Source organism: Zootoca vivipara, chromosome 8 (genome assembly GCF_965207765.1).
Source record: "Zootoca vivipara chromosome 8, rZooViv2.hap1.1, whole genome shotgun sequence".
Lineage (NCBI taxonomy): Eukaryota > Metazoa > Chordata > Lepidosauria > Squamata > Lacertidae > Zootoca > Zootoca vivipara.
The window spans coordinates 31,581,008-31,601,096 of record NC_142591.1 but is presented as its reverse complement, the minus strand read 5'-3'; the positions used below and the strand labels follow the sequence as shown (position 1 = coordinate 31,601,096).

Below are 20,089 nucleotides of genomic sequence, written 5' to 3'. Positions count from 1 at the left end.
GCCTCAAAGTGCAAAACTAGTTCAGCTGTAATATGGGTAAATTGCTAGCCAAACGTTTTACCTTCAAAATCCAAACCAATATATGCTTGCGTAGCAAGCTGCTCAGACTCATTGACGGGCGCAGCAATAAAACAACTAGCACATCTGCAACGTTAAACAGAGTCCAGGTTGGGTTTTCAATTGGATGGGGAAGCACAAGTTGAGATTCCTGCATAGCAGGGAGTTAGACTAGATGACCCTTAGGAGTCCCTTCCACCTGTACGATTCTATTGTTCTGCGATTCTATGCTCCCCTGTCTGCAGTGGGAGCAGAGTTGTGGCGTCTGTGAGTGTCTGTGCCTGCTGTGGGTGCTGTTTGCTCACTGGCTGGCTATAGCTTGCCCTTTGCCTAAGACAGTGAAATGGCTTGTGCTGGCCTTCCTCCAGATCCCACTACCCTCTGAAGTAAGGTGATTGTTGACCTGAAAGAGAGCATTTTCAGAGGTGGCACACTTGCTTTGTAATCCTCTCCCCAGCAGGGTTTTCCTGGCAACTACATTGCTGTTATTTTAATGCCAGGCAGAGAGTCTATTATTCTCCCACTTTTAAAAAACATTTTAAGCCATGGATTGAGTTCTATCTTATCTATCTATCTTCATCCGCTGCTTATTTTGCATCTTTATTGGTGCCATCACTGGTTGCAGTATTTTATTTTTTATTGGCACTTGATCAGAAGTTGTCAATGTGGTGTAGTTGTTGAAATGTCAGTCTAGGATCAGGAAGACCTGAGTTCAGATCGCCATCTAACTGCAATGCTCAGCGTTCACCAGTTCTCAGCCTGGTGAGAATCTGCTTTATAGGGTTGTTGTGAGCATAGAATGGGGTAGGAGAACCATGTATACTTTCTTGGGTTCGTTGGAGGAAAAGTGGGTATAAATGAAATAAACAATCTTGGAGATGGGACCAAAAAGGCACTCATGTTTACCTTTCTGTATGTTCTTTATCTAAAACACAGAGCTCCCGTTGGTCTGTCCCAGCTCCTGCAGTTCGTAAGCATGTCAAAGTGCAAGTAGATAAATAGGTACCGCTCCGGCGGGAAGGTAAATGGCGTTTCCGTGTGCTGCTCTGCCTTCGCCAGAAGTGGCTTAGTCATGCTGGCCACATGACCCGAAAGCTGTCTGCGGACAAACGCCAGCTCCCTCGGCCTAAAGAGCGAGATGAGCACGCAACCCCAGAGTCGTCCGCGACTGGACCTAACGGTCAGGGGTACCTTTACCTATGTTCTTTATTACAGTGATAAACAAGTTTCTCAACTAAGGTGTCACTATTCTGGATAAGATCTGAGAGAATATTCGCTTAAGTCCTATCAGTTAAACTTTCTCATTTCACTCTTCTTTGAAGGGAGCTTAGTTCAGGTTACCTTATAGATGATATATGACACCTGCTAAATCAAATATTTGGATTAGACACTTCTAGATGCTAGAAATGTAATGCTTGACAGGCAGGCTTTTATTCTGTTTTGTGTAGGTGTTCTTTGATACAAATATGATGGTTTCAAGTGGTTAATGTGACTGCTATTTATGTATTCATTACCTAAAATTGTGCTGCATTTTTTTTTAAAAAAAGTAAGAAGCCCCCACCTGCAGGGTTACAGTCTAAAAGTAAAAGTAAGGCACTTTAAGGAGGAAATGAAGAGGTGTAAAAAGGAAGGTCAATTGGGGAAAAGGCAGGATGAACAGATGTTTTCTCAGGTACTCAGAGGTAAAAAGTAAAAATAAGAGGAATAGAATCTGATGTCTCTCAGGGCTGCAAGGACATTCCAGGGCTAGAAAGCAGCAAGGGAAAATGAATAAAAGGAGAGGAAATACAGTAATCTTAGACTTAGCTAAAAAAATGTTACATATAAAGAAAGAGTCTGGGGTTAAAGATAAAGAGCAGGAGTGGGCAACCTTTTTGCTGCCAAGGGTTTGCATGCTGGCAGACAGAGAAGAAACTTATTTTTACCTAATTCAAAACAAAGACCAACAGGATTCAAATTTCACTATGGCTACCTCAGGTTATGCAGTATACTTAGAAGTAAGCCCTAATGAGTTTGATGGTTACTCTCAAATACGGTATGTGCACAGAAGGGGTTTGGAAGTACAAGAGATTATTACAGCAACTATTCTAGAAAGCATACAGTAAAAATAATTCATTTCTTTAGTACAGACAGCACGCAATGCATATGGAGAGAGTGAGACAAGACTATCCATTTGGTCTCAGTCAGATCGGGGGTAGGGGTGGAGAGGAAACTTATTTTCCCCAAGCCATAACATTGGGTATAAAGTAAACTCTCATCAACTCTGATGAGATGGAAGAACAAGGTCACATAAAATGAAGCTTTCTCACCTGTGATATAGAGGTATACGGTAGGCAGTAAGTAGAAGAAGCTTAAACTGGAGATGAATTACCGTACCAAGTGAGTTCAGAGGAGAGGAGAGTATAAATATTTGAATGAGCAGCAGAAAATATCAACCAAGCAAGAGCATTTTAAGACAGTGGCTTAAGAGTAGAAACAGGAAGGCCCAAATGTAGAATGTTCTAATAAGCAGTGAAGGAAATAACAAGAAACTGAACTAAACTTGTAGTGGTGGCTCTAGAGTGAAGAAAGGAAATTCTCAATATATTTACCAACTGAAAGCGGCAAGACTTGCTTGACAAAACTATGGGCAAGAGGAGGTAAGATTCCAAATCTGAGAACAACAGCCCTTATGGTATCATCAAGAACAGGCTGAGATACAGGAGAAAGAAGATTTTTAAAAGCCAGACAGTGGGAATAAATACTGTTGAAATTTGATGTTTCCGTACTGATTTTAATCACTGTACGTTGAAGGTAATAACTTGTAAGTTATTTTGCAAGTTATTACTAACGGTGGCTGCAAAAATTGTGTTGGCAGGAAATGTGATTCATCCCTACTTTATAGAAAGGCTTTTCAAGGTTTTATAAATCGCACAAATGGACGAGCTAATGGATATGGTTCACCAGAGCAACGGGGGGAGTTGTTCCTGTTGAATGGTACAAAAAGCTGGCTCCTTTTAGCTAGAACTGGAATGCCAATTGTAATACCTCGAAAGGTCACAGGCACCTACTTAGCAATTCATAAGCGATTGAAAAACACACAAACCCCATCTCTTGCATGTTAGATAATGCACTGCAACCGCTTGAACATGTCTCACAGCAGCACGAACTCTCCAGGTATGTTGTATAAGCTGACTTTGAGAGTGGTGGGAAAGCAGTTGAGAGAGCTGCAGAGCCTGGGGCCACCGCGCTTGTAACATGGAGGCGAGAACATCACGGCATCAAGTGAGACTAATTGTTTTATTCAGTCTCTTAAAATCTGCAGGAGACCTTTAGAGCTACTTGCTGCATTGGGGGTGGGGTGGGGCCTGTCAGGGTCAGGTGTTAGAACAAAAAGCGGCGGGATCCTGGTCAGGTTGAAATGAGGTTGAAGGAAATTGGTCATGGCTTCCTGTTCGATGTGGCGGGGCAAAGGTATATGGTCATGTTGTGGCTGCTTTTATTTGGGCAGGCATTGTTAAGTATAATTTGTTTACGGTAATTGACACAGAAATGAAAAATGACTAAATGTATATTGGGGGAAAGGTTCAACATGGGTCCCCCCCTAAATGGGGCTACCGGTATATTGAAAGCAAGGAGAGCACTTTGAGATCTCGTTAGGTTACTGATTAACTAACTGGAGGTTGTTTCATTGTTTCTCTGGTAGCTAACATGTGAGTGTTGTAACCCGAGATCATGTGAGAGGTACTGGGTTGCAAAATCACCATTTTGAAGGGAATTGGCTTTTGAGTCTTTTCTCCCAAAGTCAATGAATATGTAAAAGAAGCTCTTCTGGAGTAAACAGTCTGGAGGCTGGTATGCAGGCTGTGGAGGGAGGGAGAGAGAGAGAGCTTTTGAATCTGCTTGGATTATTTCATATTTTGTAAGATGCTAAGCCTATGCTTATGTGGGTGGTGCTGTGGGTTAAACCACAGAGCCTAGGGCTTACCGATCAGAAGGTCGGTGGTTCAAATCCCCGCGATGGGGTGAGCTCCTGTTGCTTGGTCCCTGTTCCTGCCCACCTAGCAGTTTGAAAGTACATCAAAGTGCAAGTAGATAAATAGGTACCGCTCCAGCGGGAAGGTAAACAGCGTTTCTGTGTGCTGCTGTGGTTCGCCAGAAGCAGCTTTGTCATGCTGGCCACATGACCTGGAAGCTGTACGCCGGCTCCCTCGGCCACTAAAGCGAGATGAGCACCGCAACCCTAGAGTCGGTCACGACTGGACCTAATGGTCAGGGGTCCCTTTACCTTTAAGCCTATGCTGGACATCGTATGTATATTTGGGGCTCGTTCCATTTGACATTTTCTGCTTTAGTTCAAAGAGTTCTGCCAGTGAAAGTTTGAATATTTTTATGGGTGTGGACAATGAGTAGTCGGTTCTTATGCTTCCAGCAGTCGCAATATTAATATCTGCAACACGTTGAGTGCGCGTCAAGAAAAGTTCAGCCCCTCCAGTGCTAGGCTCAAGAGGCGCTTTCCTTCTCGTTGCTTAGGACTTCGTAGCAGCGGGGGAACCGCCAAAAAAGCCCCTTCAGGGCGCGCGGGAGGAGCGAGCCGCCCGCTTTCCCGCCCTCGCCAGCCTCCTGGGGACACGCAGCGCTCGCGCCCTCCGCAGCCCGCCCAAACGCGCGGCAATGCCGGGCGAGGCGCCGCTCCGGGAAGCGCGACGGAGGCGCCGCTCCTGCACCCGGGGCTTCTAGCGGCAAGCGAGTGTGCGCGCAGAAGGCGGCGCCTGAGGCGAGGTGGCGCGGGGCGGCGTCCTGCTCCCCCGCCCCGTTTCTGGGCTGCCTCCTCCGAGCCGGCAGGGCGCCTTCCTGCTACTAGTGGCCGGACGGGATTGGGGAAGCACCTGCAGCGCGCCGCCGCCGCCGAGAGGGTCAGCTTGAAGCGTCGGAAGGAGCCTGGGCTGGGGAGCGCGCAGCCTCGTCCCTTCCTTCCTATCCATCCGCGGGGCAAAAAAAAGGAGAGGGGAAAGTCCGTCTTTGGTTGTTGCCGGAGCTTGGGAGCGGCTTCGCAGCGAGGGAAGGAGCTAAGCAGCAGAGTTGCTGGAAAGTGGAGGTGAGCGAGCCAAGGAGCCGGCGCCGAGGCGAGCGGGAAGTTTGGGTAGGAGCTGCGAATTGGCCAGATGCGTTTAAAAAAGAGGGCTCCACGCGCAGCCCGAGCCTTGCGGCGTGAGTACTCGGGTGCAAGTCCTGCTTGTTCCCAGCGAAGACCTCGTAGCATTGCAGCCTTTAAGCGCGAGGATAGTGCCGTAGCTTAGCGAAGGGGGCTAGATATCTGCATGAGATCCGGTCCAACTTGATTTCAAAGAGAGAACCAGTTCCAGCATCTAAAAGCCTCCTGCTTTTTCTTTTTTTAGCTACAGGTAGGTAGCCGTGTTGGTCTGCCGTAGTCGAAACAAAATAAAAAAAATCCTTCCAGTAGCACCTTAGAGACCAACTAAGTTTGTCATTGGTATGAGCTTTCGTGTGTATCCGAAGAAGTGTGCATGCACACGAAAGCTCATACCAATGAATGACAAACTTAGTTGGTCTCTAAGGTGCTACTGGAAGGATTTTTTTTAAATTTTGCTTTTTTTTAGGTTACCAAGATTCTAAGGAAACCCCAAGTCTCCCTTCCTTCTTGCTGGGTGCAAGGAGCTGGGTGGCTAGATTGTCTGTAAAGGCGTTGGCAGGGACTTTCTCTGCTGTTTTCCCTCTCTTGAACTCCTCAGATTCCTGCTGAAATGGAATGCTGTGGTGCATCGCCTGTTATCAGCCTAATGGTTCACATCACATGTAATAAGTGGAGTGAGGTTCCTTTCTTCTCAATGCCTGGCCTCCGGTCCTCATTAGGCAGGAAGAAAGCAAACTTCAGGAGCTGCTATAGTTGATATTTTGCATTCTGACTTAACAAACAAGGGCATGAAACAAAAGAGAACCAAAAAGTGAGATTGCTTGCTTTCTCTTTTTTTCCTCCAAAAGCCCAGACCTCACTTTACTCAAAATCTGCTCTGTTGCAGGACCAAGGTGTGTATGGTTTAGAAAAGACCACCGCGTCTTGCATGGTATGTTTAGGGTGGTCTTGAATTCGTATGGGACGGGTGGTGACTTGTAGTTTCTGTGACCCAGAGCCAAGCTGCTGCCAGGTTCTCATCACCTCCATCCATCCATAAGATAAATTATTGGTACTAGTAACTGCCCACATGGGAAATGCACCCACTTTACTCCCATATGAAAGTAGGTGTTCCTGGAACTGTGATAGGTAAATAAATTAAAATGGTATCATATAATTTATAAGTGTGGTATGCATCAAAGATTAGTAAAAAAGAAACCGGTTGCATGATGAAAAATTAGTGGGTTTTATTTTTAGAAGGAGAACGCTATGTGTGTAAGCTATAATTGATCATCACTGTTTTGGCTTTCAGATAATTGGGCTTGGTTGTCATCAAAGTGCCTTTTTGTTTTCCTAAAGTGAATCTGCCTCTGCATTTTATAATGTGTGGATGAACACGGATGAACCAAGTGACCCTTAAGAATAAAACTTCACTTTAATCAAATGTAGAAGAAATCGGTCGTCCTTAGAATGGAAGAGCTCAGTATGTTTTTCAACAAGGGGTTATGGTGTTTTCACTTAAAAGCTAGATGCCAAAATACTGTGCATGTTATGCTTAGTATTTATAGAGTATACTTTCTGGTTGCATGCACTGTGTTCACTGTACTGTGTGTAACAATATAATTTAAGATTTCATCTGTGTTGGGAATCTTAATGCTTGTAGTTTAGCTCCATTGTGTCCGTTGTTTAAGGTCTTATTTGAAATTTAAGTGACAAAGGGGACTTGGGCTTGTTTTGTTTGAGAGAGCATTGTAAATTGTAAGAGCTAATCCTTCAAGAGCTGAAAGCATAAAGTCAGCTGCTTATTTATATTCAGGATAAACTTGTTTTAGTTATTCTGTACATTGGTGTATGTGTATGTGAGACACAGTCCCTTTTTTTGTCTTTGTCAAGCCCAGGTAAAGTTGACCTTAACTTGGTTTATGTCTTAGAGCAGCTTCTTAGAATTTGTTCCCTGCATGAAGTTGCCACCTGCAGAGGCAAGCAGTGTCATTATGACATATATATATAGTTGCATGCCACCCCAGACTCTTGAGTGGTGCAATATTCCAGGTTCTGGGTGCTTACACAGGGTTCATAATAATAATAATAATAATAATAACTGGCCGGGTTCCCCCAGCCACTCTGGGCGGCTTCCAACAAAATATTCAAATACAGAAATCCATCAAACATTAAAAGCTTCCCTAAACAGGGCTGCCTTGAGATGCCTTCTAAAGGCTGGTAATTGTTGTTCTCTTTGACCTCTGATGGGAGGGCATTCCACAGGGTGGGTGCCACTACCGAGAAGGCCCTCTGCCTGGTTCCCTGTAACTTGGCTTCTCGTAGCGAGGGAACCACCAGAAGGCCCTCGGCGCTGGACCTCGGTGTCTGGGCAGAACGATGGGGGAGGAGACGCTCCCTCAGGTATTCATGTTTCCTTCAGAAGGAGGGTCAGTGGAGATGGTGTCTTTACGATGCATGGTTTATTTACACATACAGTATATCCAGCCTGTGATGGAGGGGATCACAGCATTAACACTCCAAGATGGCCTTGCTGCCCCCATAGTCACAGCCTTAGATTCAAACAGAAATCAAACATCTCTCTGGCTTCCCAGCTTGTTGTCCCCACCCCCCCCACCCCTTTCTGGCTTCTAATTCCTATCACTTAACTCTCCACTCTGGCTTTATGTCTTTCTAACTACCAACAAGTTGAGAGAGGGAGGGGGCCTACCCATTTGACCTCTGGTGCTGAGCCACTTCCTTTGTTACCTTAATGGCCCATTTCCTAGGCTGTATACGCTCACCAGGAATTTGAATCCTTGCTTATATTTTAACACTTGTAACTCTTGCTGGATCCAAAGATTAGAAGGGTTGCCAGCATACAGCCTACTCCCCTCATACCAAACTCATACCACTATCATAAAAAAAAGCATCCTGGCTGCTCAGTCCTCTGCAGGTCTACTCGGAAGTAACGCGCATAGGGCTAAGTAAGGGTGTAAAGGGCTGCGGCATAAGTTTGCCTGTTTAATCATTTATGACACATTCTGATTTGACAATGGTGTAACTGCAAATGAGTATAGACTCAGTTTCAGAGATGAGATTAAAATTAGCTGCGAGAAAGCAGTTGACTTCCATCTGACTTCATGGGCCATTTTACGCTAAGAGAGTTTCTCCAAGGGTTTTTCATCCATATCCCCCCCCCTGCGTGCCCCCTGCCAGTCCTTTTATAGCAAGCAATCTTGACTTTGTACCTGCATCTCCATTTTCATTCTCCTTGATGTTTCCACAGACTTTGCTTGTAGAGTATGTCATATCCCCCAAAGAGATATACAGTATCCCCTTCTGTAGTATATGGGGGAAAATGTTTTCCATGTTATGATACAAAACATCTTTCATTTGGTAATATCTGTTTATTACCTGAGCCAATGTATTTTCACAGTTGTCGATCCATTGGGAAATGGCATTTTCCTTTTATGGAAAGTTACTCAAAATTTATTCATTTTTTTTTATTCCCAGTTATCTCCCCTCTTTCTCCCAAGGAGCCCAGGGCAGTAGGCATAATTTTATTTTATGTTTCTTTTCCCACTGTAGGTTAGGATGAAACATGGTGCCTTGTTCAAAGTGTCACTGTGATCTTCATGGCTGACCCAGCCTGATCCGACCCTTTATGTGCGATCATTCAGACTTCTGGTGACACCACACTAGCTCTCCATTTGTGTATTTTATTATTATTCTACAAAGTATAATTCACAGAGTAATCCTGTACATGTCTACTCAAAAAGAAACCCTGTTAAGTTCAATGAGCCTTCCTCCCAGGAAAGTGGATACAGGATTTTAGCCAGATCCTGCAGTCCTATAGCCCCTGATATGATGATCCAGCATCCATAGAAAGCTGCTTCTTCTCCAAATTTGGAGAGAGAGACCTGATATTAGATGTTCTCTACCTACCACTGCTGAAACTTGCATGGGTCTTTTTCTGCTTGCATTGGGGTGTGCTAAGGACACACCAGGAGGAGGCTTGGATCGAAAAACACAGAACCAAACAAGAGATGAAACTGTGCCAGTCCAGGAACTGGCATATTTTATTTCCCTCTTGTTCCCTGTGGGAGGAAAATTGTTAATTAACAGTCCCACCACCCACACAATAAACAGAAATGGATGGTCCCTAACCTCACTTCCATCCTGCAAGGATGATAAGTCCATTGGATTGCAGTGGTTCTACTACCTTTGGTAGTCTACCCTTGCACTGTTAATGCATTTTATTTGGTGGAAATGGCAACGAATGACAGCAGAAATGAGAAAACATGCATCAGAATTTACACACACTGTGCCTAATCATGTGGAATGGAAAAACAATTTTATTCAGGTGTTTTTGCGCTTTTTTTCAATTAATTTTCTTTTTCATACCAGTACATTTCAGATGAAAAAACATGGTGCTCACGATACATTGAGACAGAATATTCTCACTTTATATGTTTTGTATCAAGAATGAGCTTTTCATTACTTTTTTAAAAAAGGGTAAACCTTGCATTTTTCAGAATTGAATATGGCTTAAAATTTGGAATGCAGTAAAATATAAGATTGAAAGATTGCATCAAATAAACATGTAATATAATTTAAAATATAACAGCAACAGGGGAACACAGTGGTATTGCCCCCCCCAAAAAAAAGTTAGCAATACTTTAGATGGGGTGGATAACTTGTTGTCCTCAAGACTCCCATTCCCATCAGTCCCAGCCAACATGGCCAATGGTCAGTGATGATGGGAGTTGTAGTCCAATAACATCTGGAGGGCCACAGGTTCCCTACCCCTATTTACCACGTAAGTGGAATGATGAGAGGGAAAGAATTACTTTCATGCAAGATAAGGGAATTACAGTTTTTCTTTGTGTTTCGTATAACCTTTGAAGATGGGCACTTAGACTGCAATTCTAAAATCTTGGAGTAAGCGGGTGGCGCTGTGGGTTAAATCACAGAGCCTAGGGCTTGCTGATCAGAAAGTCGGCGGTTCGAATCCCCACGACAGGGTGAGCTCCCGTTGCTCGGTCCCAGCTCCTGCCAACCTAGCAGTTCGAAAGCACGTCAAAGTGCAAGTAGATAAATACAGCGGGAAGGTAAACGGCGTTTCCGTGCACTGCTCTGGTTCACCAGAAGCGGCTTTGTCATGCTGGCCACATGATCTAGAAGCTGAACGCCGGCTCCCTTGGCCAATAAAGCGAGATGACCAACCCCAGAGTTGGTCACGACTGGACATAATGGTCAGGGGTCCCTTTACCTTTTAAGCTCATTGAAAACGAGGATTGCTTCTGACTAGAATCTAGATGATCTAGGATTGTCCTGACATAAAATCCCAGTTCATTCTTGATTGTTGTCTCAGGGTCTTCTTATATTGCCTAGTTTCTTGAGGCCCCTGGAGTAGGGGTGGTGCATTCCAGATAGCATTGTCATATAGCAGGTCTGTAGCTTTCTAGCATCCAGCCCACAGTATTGAGCTCCTGAAAAGGTGCCATTTTGTTTTGTTTTTTTAAGATAATTTTATTAGATTTTTCAAATAAACAAAAAACAACAAAACAAAAACAATTACATTCCATCTTAAATTCCCCCTCTCAGTTCCTTACGCTCTGCTGAGCTGTGACTTCCCTCCCTCCCGTCATTCGGCTTTGTTTCTCACTCGTATCTCGCAGTTCCTTTTTACAAACATGTATAGATTAAATTCGTAGGATTTACTTCAGTCCCGCCAGTGTCCTTAAACTTCTACAGTTTTTCTCCATATAGTCAATAAATTTGCTCCATTCCTTCTGGAACTTTGTATCTCCCTGGTTTCGGATCCCACAGGTCAACTTTGCCAGTTCTGCATAGTCCATCATTTTCATCTGCCACTCCTCAATCGTTGGTATCTCCTGTAATTTCCATTTTGGGGCTAATAAAGTCCTCACCGCAGTTGTAGCATACATAAATAGTCTCTGATCTCCCTTTGCTATTTCCTCTCCCATTAGTCCCAATAAGAAAGCTTCGGGGTTTTTTGGGAAAGGTGTACTTAAACATCTTTTTCAACTAATTGTATATCATTTCCCAAAATCCTTTTACTTTCTTGCATGTCCACCACATATGATAAAATTCACCATCTTTATCTTTACATTTCCAACATGTTTTACTACTCATCCTATACATTTTAGCTAATTTTACTGGTGTTAAATACCATCTATACATCATTTTAATTACATTCTCTTTCAAAGCGGTAGATGCAGTAAATTTCAATGTTTCATTCCATAATTTCAACCACGCATCGTATTCAATGTTATGCCCAAAATCTTTTGCCCATCTTATCATCACATCTTTTGTCATTTCATCTTTTGTAAACCATTCTAACAGAAAATTATACATTTTCAATAACAATTTCACTCTGCCTTCCAACAATTCTATTTGGAATTTGGACCTTTTATCTTCAAATCCTAATTTTTTTATCTTTTGAAAATGCGTCATTCACTTGGTGGTACTGCAACCATCCAGTCGAAACCTCTTTTATTTCACCATATGATTTTAATTTCCAGCCTCTATCTGATTTTACCAGAATCTCCTCATATGTGGCGAAAAGGTGCAATTTTGTTCGTTGGCTCACCCATTGCCTCAGTGAGCTATGTAGTAGTACAGTGATACCTCTGGTTAAGAACTTAATTTGTTCCGGAGGTCTATTCTTAACCTGAAACTGTTCTTAACCTGAGGTACCACTTTAGCTAATGGGGCCTCCTGCTGCCGCCACGCCATTTCTGTTCTTATCCTGAAGCAAAGTTCTTAACCTGAGGTACTACTTCTGGGTTAGCAGAGTCTGTAACCTGAAGCGTTTGTAACCCGAAGCATTTGTAACCTGAGGTACCACTGTGTTGGGGACATTATTGGTTAGTGCCTATAGAATCAGTTGAGGTTAGTCGCTTTTCAGCTACAACAGCTCTCACAGCAAATGAAAAAGGAGAAAAATACTATTCTTGCATTAATTAGCTTTCACATTTGTTAACATTCGTGTTATTTGGAACCCTAACCAAGATAGAAGAGTCAGGGGGTAGCTCTGTCCTTCTGGCTCCTCCAGAAGGGTGTTGAACTCAGGAAGCCAACTGCAATCTCTTCAAGAGCCTCAGCCTGCTGCTTTTTTGCACACATTAATTAACTTAAATATTAATTAGCTTAAATATATGCAGTCTTAAAATAGATCGTTGCTTGCAATTGCCAATGCAGTTTTAGGCATGGCTATTCATTGGTGAGTCCCAGATATGTGTGTGTAGGACTAGAGTCTTAAGAATATACAGTAGTTCTGTGCATCTTTACCTAGCAGCAAGTCCCATTGAACTTAAGTGGGGCTTACTTCTGAGTAGAACTGCACAGGATTCTGCTGCATCTAGATTCTAGAGTGTTCTGCTTCCTACTGGAAAATTGAGTGCAGGTTGAAAAGGTGACAGCCCCAAAGAGAAAGGAACCCACTTTTTAATGTTTGAGTATGACATAATGGGTTTAGAAAATTAATGAGAGCTGCCTGATGGAAATAATAAGAGTAATGTCCAGATGGCAGGCTTGATCTGCTTTCAGTTTACTGTTTGCTAAATTGGAGGACAATCGGGTGCTTTGAAAAACAATTTTGTTCTGCTTTTGTTTTATTTCCTGTATGATTCTTGTCATTGAGCCTGTCCTTGCCCTGTCATCACAGTCCTTCTCAGTGTTGATTTATGGGAAACTAGTATCAGGTTATATTGATTTAAATCAGGGGAGTTTAAGTTATTAACAGTTTAAAGTTCTAATATAAATCAAGTTTTTTATATTTTGTACTGAGTACAAAATATCCTAAATGTATACATATGTATCCTAAATGTATACATATTGCTTGCCATAACAAGTAAAACATATCTGCTTGCAACTAAATAGAGATGTTATATTATCCACTACAGAATATATATATCTGCAGAATTTATGTATTTGCACTGCAGAATTTATATCTGCATCCTGTAGAAACTTGATATAATTTTTAAAAAACACAACTGATCTAACATGTTTTAAAAAGATATATTTGTTTTTAAATGTTTCCTTATTTATCCATAAAAAAATTATTTTGGTTCACCCTGGCCAGTGGAGGAGGAAGACACAGCTTGTTGTAAATCAGGATAAGCAGTGGATCTGTTCCTATAAAGGACGTCTTTATTAATTTTTGTTTGTATCTCAAGAGTTGCCCCAATAATCTGTGAACCACTATGGTGCAGGTATGACTTTTATGTTCTTCCTGTCCGGTAGTATCTACAGTACTTGAATCTACATCGGAGAGAAAGAGAACTGATGATCTCCCAAATTCCACCTAAAAAAAGTTCTGCACATATTCTGCTTGTATGTTTCTTTCTTCTTCTTTTTTAAAGAAATACTTCCAGCTTTTAAGTTAACCTCTCTCCAGTATAAACAGTATAACATATCTCTGGGGTACACTGAGTGTATTAATAGTTTAAGGCTCTATAAAGTTTTACACATAAATTGCTGCATATAGTTATGTTTGGTTTACATTCCTGAGGTTTCCTCCACCATTTTAGCATCTAGAGACTTAATTATTTCTGAGGAAAGCTCAGATGGTGAAGAACAAGGCAGTTGCTTCAGAGAAGTGCTGATACACTATACTGCCATGCACAGGCTGCTACCAATCCCTTGTTATGCAAAGAGAAGAGAACAAAAAATACACATAAAAGGCATCACATTGAGGCTGAACAGATGGCCCCAGGGAGACAATTTAGAGTAGGAACAATCTCATGAGGGTGTTGCCTACCCTGGGATTGCAGGACCCTGTATAGCACTAGCCACAGTGACTATTATTAAGCAATTTGCCAAGTGTGACAGTCTTAAGGCTCTGCAAATGTCTGGGTGCAAATAGGTAGGATGGTCAATGTAGGGACTTAGTGTGTGCCCAGCTTTATTCCCACCCACTTTCGGCATTCAAATGTACCGAATACGTGGAATGTTTCTGAAAACCTATGGTTGACCATACATGCAGATGTAACCTCTACAGAGAAGTTGAAGGCAAACTGCTGAATCAGGAGTTTTGGCTTGATACAAATCAATTTTGGGGTGGCAGAGTGGAGAACAAGAGACGTAGGAGCAGTGGTTCTCAAAGGATTTTGTGTGCCACACTGGTGTGGCAGGAGAGGATGGCAAGTGTGGCAGGAAGATTCAACAGCAATCAAAGGAACTCTTAAACATTTCAGTGCAGTATGGTATAGTATGAAAATAATATTTTGGGGGGCTATACAACCAGAAATAGTATCCATGCCTCTCTTCAAGAGCGTGAGCTAGTCTACAGTTCTCCATGACATATTGTTGTGAACAGGGTTTTTCAACTCTGACAAATAATGAAAGATGAGAAAAGAGAAAGGCTCTCATGGGATTTGTATTCATACCTAAGGTACGTAGGTAAGAGGCTTGTTTATAATTATATTTGGGGAATGATTCATGTTCTTCTGTAGCTGTTTGGGTTTATACTTTCTAGATGTCCCGTGATCATATTATAAAGTAGTTGTGTTCTATGTTATAAATCCAGCACTGCTAGGAGTTGTTTGTTTTCCAATGTATTTCTTTCTTGTCAATAAAAAAAAAATGGTGTGACATGAGCAAATTGTTATTCTGAAAGTGTGGCCTAGGGAAAAAAGTTTGAGAACCGCTGGACTGGAGAAGGGGAACCTGTGATCCTCGAGATGTTGGTAGACTCCATATTTCATTGGCCGAAGCCAACATGGCTACTGATCAGAAATTTGTAGTCTACAACATCTTGAGGGTCAGAGTTTCCCAATTCCTGCTGTATACTGGTATGTCATTTCCTATATGTATTTCTCAATTCTTCATCATCAAGGTCCTGCAACTGAAACAACCCTCATGACCTTTTAGGCCTAATGCCAATGTTGCAGACTGAAGCATGGTTTTGAACTGAGAAGATTATTTACTTAATGAGGTCATAAACTGAAGTGATATTCGATGGACATTCCCCAGTTGAACATTTTTATTTAAAGTATAGCAATCAAGATGATTGCCTCTGATGACTTTAAATGTTTCTTTGTCCTAGGCTGACCTTTTGAGGAAAGATGCTAATCAGAAATAGGAAAATAATACAAAAGCACAGAGCTCCAGAAAATAAATGTTGAGACGGGGCATATGTATCACAAATTCATGTCACTATGTTGTAAGGATTCATCCTTTTGTTTAGGATGACCAAAGAATTGCAGTATGTTTCCAGTATAGTTTGCAAAACTATCTAGCATTGCAATCATTACCAACCAATTTCCTCAAAAAGTTAAGAATACCCAAAGTTGACCCTTCTTGAATTTGATGGACATTACAATTCTTGGCAACAGCCAGAGATTTTAGAGTATGACCCCCCCTCCCCTGACAAATACTGCTTCTTAGCAGTTCGAAAGGATGCCTGCACAAGTGAATAAATAGGGATTGCTGCGCCAGGAGGGTAAATGGCGTTTCCGTGCGCTCTGGCACTCGTCACGGTCCTCCATGCGCCAGTAGTGGTTTAGTCATGCTGGCCACATAACCCGGAAAACTGTCTGTCGACAAACTCTGGCTCCCTCGGCCTGAAAGCGAGATGAGCACCGCAACCCCATAGTCGCCTTTGACTGGACTAAACCGTCCAGGGGTCCTTTACCTCTCCCCCCCCCTTATTAACAGTACAGTACTGTGAGGGTTTTGCGAGGCTGTTCCAGAATAAGTGATCTGAGAATTTCTTGCCAAGTGTAATCAGTATTGCTGAATCGTAGAATTGTAGAGTTCGAAGGGACCCCAAGGGTCATCTAGTCCAACCCCCTGCAATGCAAGAATCTCAGCTAAAGCACCCATGACAGATGACCATCCAACCTTGGCTTTAAAACTTCCAATGAAGGCAAGTCCACAACCTCCTGAGGGAGACTGTTGCCCTTTTTAAGAGCTCTTACTGTCAGAAGGTTCTTCCTGATGTTTACTCAGAATCTCCTTTCTTGTAGCTTGAAAACAAGCTTGGTCCATCCTCCATGTGACAGCCCTTCAATCATTTGAAGATGGCTATCATATCACCTCCCAGTCTTCTCTTTACCAGGCTAAACATGCCCAGTTCCTTCAACCGTTCCTCATAATTCTTGAGGTTTCTAGACCCAGCTTGAGAATTACTCTACTATAGATATTTGTTGCATTTTTTGTTTTTAGTTCCTTAAGAAAATGTCTTATGTTGTACTACAGGATGGTTTCTTTTTAAAATAATTCGATACATTGGGGGGTGGGGAGTGTGTTTTAAAGAGTTGCATTCTTTTTCTGTTTGGTTTTGAAAACTTCTCTAAAACCTGTTCTTCCTCTTCTGTTTTGTTAATGTTGTCATTAAGAGCAATCTTCTCCAGTTGTAATTGAGCACTGTTGCCATACCATATTCAGAAGGTACATATGAGTATCTTTTTTATGCTGACTTAGAATAACCCATGAATCCAACATCTGCAGGACTCTCTGGCAGAGACCTCTATTAACCTTGATAGTACTTCTTGACAGATTAGTTTACTGGTAAAATAGACCAGCCTTCCTTGATGTTGTGCCCATCAGCTGTGGCGGCTGGGCCTGGTGAGAGCTGTATTTCAAAACATCTAGAGGGCACCAGGTTGGGAAAGGCTGTCTTAGATCACTGGCACAATCATTTTGAGATGCCCTTTCACACTTTGTCAGAACATGTCTCCCTCGACGGAGACAGCTGAAGCAGGAAGAAAGACAACTAGAGCACAAGTAGTTCTCATCTTTCTCTGAAGCTGGCCAATTGCTAAATATATCATTTTCGAAAGACTACGCTGTGGCAGTCGTGGCTGCAAAGTAACTTCCCTTCTTGGCTGCCAATGTGTCTGCAAAGTCTTGTACAGTAGAGCTGTTCTGGTCGGTAAATGAATGAAAGAGAGAGAGCAGCACCAAACGCAAACAAAGCAGAGCAGACAACAGCAGCAAGAAAGACAACACCTCAGAATAATATGGAAAAATGGGACATTTAACATTGGACATCTTGCTGTTTCACTAAATTTTTATGCATTTTTTTCAGTGCCACCTTGAAGCTTTGTCATTGTGTTTGCTTCTTCCAGTTTGTGCATGACCTGGTAAGACCCAACACTCTTCATCTGAACTTTGAGTCATCATCTGTTGGCTGGAACGAATTTGCTGTTGATGGTGCAGGCAAAATCTTTTGAATTCAGTTCAGCTTGGGAGTCCCAAGTTAGGATGCGGAGTTTGAATGTTCTTCACCTCAGTTTTGTCCTGTTCATTTGGATCATTTTCAGCCTGCCTCGCTCTTCCTAAAGCAGACTGGATTGTGGAGTAGTATGTGCAACTTATTGGAGGCTGGGTTCTTTGCTGTCAGGGGTTGTTAATGCCTCATTAAGAGAAAGTAGAAGGCCAGCTTTGCAATTCAGTTCTGGCTCAAAAAAACTATGCTTGCCTTTCCTTTTTTGACGCAGGCTGTTGAACAAGCAGGTGCTATTGAATTGCATCAGGTTTCTAGAACAATACCAGTTTGATTTAGTCTGATTACGACACTGAGATACCTGTTATTGCCTTGATGGAGAACTTTTTTTGAATTCCATAATCCAACCATAAGAGGGTTCGTTAGTTTACAGTAGTAAAATCAGCCGTTTTGTGGCACCTTACACACTTAACACATTTGCTATGGCATGAACTCTTGTATTCCAGCCTGTATCAAATTCATCTCCACAAATCAATAAAGTATCATATTCAATCAAATGCAGGACATCTGATCTATTATTTGTTTGTGCTCTGATAACCCAGCAATACTTAACAAGCTGCCCTGGGACTTAACTGGCTCACAGCCCACAAGGAGCATATTGCTCTTGTACCTTTTGCCTACTTCTGTGACAAGCCATAAACCACACACAGAGTGCAGATCTTGTCTTGAATAATAATGGTATCTTCCTTCTGCCACCGAAGTATGTTTTATTCCCCTCCCCCTCCCCCCGGAACCACATATCAAAAAGTATTGGCTCCACTCAGCACAGCCTAGACTTGAGCATGTTCCTTTGGGACCCTGTGAGAGGAACAGATAATGTGTGTGTTTTCTGAAAGCTGCCATTCCAAATCTATATAACTTTTACCATCTTCTGAGTCATCAAATGTCTCTAGTTGGCAAGTCATGTGGATGAGCAGAGGTTCCTTGAGTGTTTCATAAGGTTGCCTGTAAAGCTAGTTTTTAAATCTCAGCATTGTCTTTTCAGTCTCCCTCTTTTCTCCATTACGTGCTCTCTGAAAAGTAGAATATTAGCCATCACTTTTGCAGTGTTGCCTTTCCAGTTTCACTTTGTGATAAAGGTAATAGTCTAACACAGAGGTTTTCAACCTTTTTGAGTCCACGGTTCCCTTGACCAACTGCATGAAGCCTGCATCCCCCCCAATAAGATTTATATTCCACTTGATTGTCAAGAAAAACTGCAAATTTGGGATCCACAAAGCAAGGCATAGCCAACTAACAATGGATCATGGCTTCCCAGGGGCTCCACAGCTCTTCTGTTATCCATATCAGGCAGCACCCCCCCCCCCGGGTAACTTGTCATACATGGCTTGTGGGTTGGATTCTGATTGGTCACAAGTTGCAGAGGTCTGTTTAAAAACCACTGCAGAGCAGGGGCTTAATGACCTGGTTGTATTGCAGCATGACCTGAATAGCTCTGGTGCAGGTATCCCCAAACTGCAGCCTTCCAGATGTTTTGGCCTACAACTCCCATGATCCCTCGCTAACAGGACCAGTGGTCAGGGAAGATGGGAATTGTAGTCCCAAACATCTGGAGGGCCGAAGTTTGGGGGTGCCTGCTCTGGTGTATACCAGAGACAGAAATAAAGAGGTTATACAGTGGTACCTCTACTTACGAATGTTTCTACTTACGAACGGAGCTCCGTCTGCCATCTTGGATGCGGTTTAGATAGGATTTTTTCCTACTTACGAATTTTTAGATAGGGTTGCTTTGACTTACGGATTTTTTCTCCCAATGCATTCCTATGGGATTCGACTTACACATTTTTTTCAACTTACGAATGTGCCAATCACAAGTTGGATCGAAAACTGTTATATATTTTAATAGAAAATGTACAGAGATTTCAAGCGACATCATTTAAAAGCTATTTCCTAAAGGTACAACAAAACTGAATGCCAAAAACTGGCTGCATATATTGCCTCAGTGTTTCCATCTGCAAGGGAAATGCAGTATTCTAAATTGGTTGTGTCTTCATATTTGCTGATTGGAACTTTGTAGATAAAATATTGTTAATAATAACATTGGACTCCGTTAACAAATGACAGAATGTTTTATGCTCCCACGTATAAATTTTAACAAATTTAGCAATAATGTAAAGACGTAAAACAGAAAGTGAGCCAGAACATACAGCTTGGTTTAGGATCTTAGGGCACATGCCTCATGGAAACAAAAGGTCTGGGAGAAAACATAGAATTATCATATTGCCTGCTTTAAATCGTTAGTTAGGGGGAATTGGCAGGGACCGGTTAACAACAGTCGCCTGACCCCTGAACATTCTTTGTTGAGAGAGATTGGCTTGGCTGAACTTTTACCATCATTCATTCTTGGTCTTCAGCAGAATAGTCTGAAGGACTTTTCCCAGGCAAGACCAAATGTTGGAGATTATTGTGCCCTCCCTTTCTTCCCACATCAGTCTGTGGCACCTGTACAGATTCCTCTCTTCTGGTTAGTCATACAAGATGTCCAGGAAAAATAATTATGGATAGTTTGGAATGATTAATTTGTGTAGTCATCTATACACAGATGGTGTTAATTGGCCTGCAGCCTGATGCAAATTTACAAGGAATTCACATTGCCTGCTTGTAAGTCATTTGCAAGAAATAAATTAGAATAATGCTAGAATGTGAACGACTCTGGTTTTCAGTTATTTAAAAAAGTT

The 20,089-nt window shown here is 42.3% G+C and overlaps 1 protein-coding gene across 2 annotated transcripts in view; it reads left to right on the top strand.

Moving 5' to 3' along the window:
* Positions 1-4,995: 4,995 nt before the first annotated feature.
* The window catches only part of KCNG2 (potassium voltage-gated channel modifier subfamily G member 2), a 48,542-nt gene continuing 33,448 nt past the window's right edge, over positions 4,996-20,089 (top strand). Inside the window, exon 1 of one of the 2 annotated variants that reach the window (XM_035125801.3) lies at positions 4,996-5,134. The gene's annotated coding sequence lies outside the window, so the exon portion shown is untranslated. Of the gene's footprint in view, positions 5,180-20,089 lie in introns of both variants that reach the window. The other variant, XM_088676259.1, reaches the window with a different exon arrangement.